This window comes from Felis catus, chromosome A1 (assembly GCF_018350175.1).
Source record: "Felis catus isolate Fca126 chromosome A1, F.catus_Fca126_mat1.0, whole genome shotgun sequence".
Lineage (NCBI taxonomy): Eukaryota > Metazoa > Chordata > Mammalia > Carnivora > Felidae > Felis > Felis catus.
This window is the reverse complement of record NC_058368.1, coordinates 40,157,077-40,160,322: the sequence shown is the minus strand read 5'-3', so window position 1 is coordinate 40,160,322 and position 3,246 is coordinate 40,157,077. Positions and strand designations below refer to the sequence as shown.

At 34.3% G+C, this 3,246-nt stretch overlaps 1 pseudogene; it reads right to left on the bottom strand.

Moving 5' to 3' along the window:
- Positions 1-2,802: 2,802 nt before the first annotated feature.
- LOC111557070 lies at positions 2,803-2,945 on the bottom strand (annotated as a pseudogene).
- Between the last annotated feature and the right edge of the window lie 301 nt (positions 2,946-3,246).

Here is a 3,246-nt window from a genome sequence, read left to right as displayed (position 1 = left end):
TTCTCACTTTGGGTTTGTGTCACATTTTGGTAATTATCCCAATATTTCAAACTTTTTTATTAGTATGATGTTTGTTATGGAAATCTATAATCAGTGGTCTTTGGTGTCACTATTATAACTGTTTTGGGGCACCACAAACTGTACCCATGTAAGATGGTGAACTGAATACATGTTGTGTGTGTCTGACTGCTTCACTGACGGGTCCTTGCTCTGTCTCTCTTCCTCTCCTCCAGCTTCCCTATTCCCTGAGACACACACTGAGAGCTCAGATGACGGTTTCCTTTTTTTTCTGGCAAAAATGTATTTTTAATTTATGTACATTGCTTTTTGAGACATAATGCTATTGTACACTTAATAAATGGCAATATAGTGAAAACATAACATATCCTTTTTGTACTAGGATACCAAAAAATGCATTTGACTTGCTTTATTGTGATTTTGCTTTATTGTGGTGGTCTGGAACCAAATTCAGAGTGTCTCCAAGGTGAGCCTGTATGTATTTTGGCTATTATCCTCTTATCAGATAGAAGGTTTGAAAATATTTTCTCCTATTCTGTAGTTTGCCTTTTCACTTTGTTGATTGTGTCCTTTGCCACACAATAGTTTTTGTTTAATGAATCCCACCTATTTTTGGTTTCGTTGCCTGTGCTTTTGGTATCATATCCAAGAAATCATTGACAAAACCAATGTTATGAAGCTTTCTCCCTATATTTCCTTCTAGGGAAAATATAGTAGTTTTAGGTGTTACATTTATGCCTTTCATCCATTTGAGTTGATTTTTAACATTTATTTATTGTTGAGAGACAGAGAGAGACAGAGCATGAGCAGGGGAGGAGCAGAGAGAGGAGGAGACACAGAATCTGAAGCAGGCTCCAGGCTCCAAGCTGTCAGCACAGAGCCCGACGCAGGGCTTGAACTCACAAACTGCAAGATCATGACCTGAGCTGAAGTCGGATGCCCAACCGACTGAGCCACCCAGGTGTCCCATTTGAGTTGATTTTTATGTATGGTGTAGATAAAGGTCTAGTTTCACTCTCTGTATGTGAATTTTTAACAATGTTTTGCATCTCAAATGAACACAATGGTTGCAATATGGCTTGAGGTTCTTACAGTTAAAGTACATAATGCTTTCAGGAGGGCTTTTGCCCAGTGCATTTCACAATCAAAGCAAATAGAAGCATGTTCAAAGAGTATGTAAAATGTCTGCAATGTATTCTATGAGAGGTTACTTTCCTTTCTTAACATAATTGCTTTTATAGTGAAAATAATGCAGAAATGAGGATGGGGAAGTCGGAATTTAATTGAAGCAAGTGTGAAACAGATTTTGGGAATTCAGTTGTTACTGTGTTATTGTGTGGACAAAGTGTAATGTAGCTGACAAAAGTACAGTATTAATAGCATTATAGAATCTAAAGTGAGATGTTGATAACCCATCTATATTTTAATTACTAGGCACTACATATTAAAAGAGACATAGACAAACTAGAATTTATACAGCAGATAATGAGCATGGCAAAAGAAATCATGTTATAATAGGAATTGACCTAGAAATTGAAGTTTTTACTCTCAGAAAGAGAAAAATAAGGAAAATGTGATATCATTGGTTCAACTACTAGAAATGTTGTCTTAAGGGAAAAGAATTGGCCTCTTTTTTTCATAACGTCAATGGGTTGAATCAAAATGCCTTAGTAAACATTACATGAAAAAATTGTGTTGACATATCACAGAATACATTTTTTTTAGTATAGATTAATAGAATGCTTCCAAAAGGGTAATCATACAGTTCTACTCAATAACATGTTGTTCAGATTTGTGGTCAAATCTGTACTTACTCATCAAATTAGTTCATGGGTGTTTGTGTTAGGGCCATGTTAATTGCCAATTAATTACTACCCAGTCGATCACATTGACTGTGTGGCAACCTGAATTGGCCATTTAGCCAAAGGAAATATCTTGAACAGAAGACTTGTGTTCTGTGTATTTACTTTATCTAGAAACAGGCTGAGTCAATAATTTCTATTTATTGCAATAAATGTCCATGTATTTTTCTAATATAAAACTCCCTAGTAATAGGTGTAGAATTTCTACCCCTAGTAGAATCTCACTACAAATCAAATGAACTAGATCCATCTTCCATAATCTGTCTCAAAGATAGTGCTCCATGTTAAAGAAATGAACAATTTAAAGGATCCTCTGTAATTTAATGTCTGATGTGATCATTTCCAGGTTGTGCTTCTGTAATTTAGACAATTCTAGCCCCAGTATAATGATTTGTCTTAACAAAATGGAGTGGAGAATTGAGACAACAGCAAATATAATGTCTCAGTTATTCCTATAAATGCTTTGCCATTCATTATTCTACACCGACCTCATTTTACAAAGGATTGGTTGAGGATAAAGTATCTTTTCTTTTAAAATTACTTTTTCTTCTCAGTGTTTTTAATGTTTTAACCACTCCTAAATTTTGTTCATTAGTGCAAAAAGAGAGTACAGAAATGCCAACTAGAGACCATGGCACTGGGGGAATAATGCTGATCTTTCCACTCATTTCCATTTCTATTACATAAAGTAACTGAGTGTCCTTCCAACAAATTCTTTTTTTCTCTCTTAAAGTACTTCTGAGTTGTGTTTCTCTCACTTGAAACACAGAGTAATGATAACACAATTATAAAAATGGAGACCACAGGGGTTATAAAAGAGGGGGATGATAAGGCTCTGAAGTGTAGCAGCAGAAACAGTATTTCTGTAATTCTTTCCAAAGAAATACTTTGTTGGAACAATTGATAAAAATTAACATACTTAGGAGGATCAAAATTCTCATTAATATGCAAGTGTCACATTGGGGACAATTATAGAATAATATACAGTCCAGATAACAGATTCATAACCTATTTAAATTCACTAAAATTCTACACTTGATCTTAGCCAAAAGGCCGAGAAGCGATTAAATTCACTAAAATTCTATGTAGTTTGCATTGGAATTGTCTTAGCTGCATGATACTAAAATGATAACTTTAGCTAAGTTTTGATCTTTGAATACATTATTTTCTTCCTGGGAAGATATAAGAATCAGAATTTCCTTTAGTGAGAAATCCTCTAAAATACCAAATTTTAAAATTATGAAAAAATTTCCTATTGACTTGATTGTGTCCTGTTAACTTAAGGATGAAAGGTTAGAGCTCAGTTTATCTGTTTATTTTGGCTGTCATCCCAATAACAGTGTTACCAGCTAACTAAATCATGCGA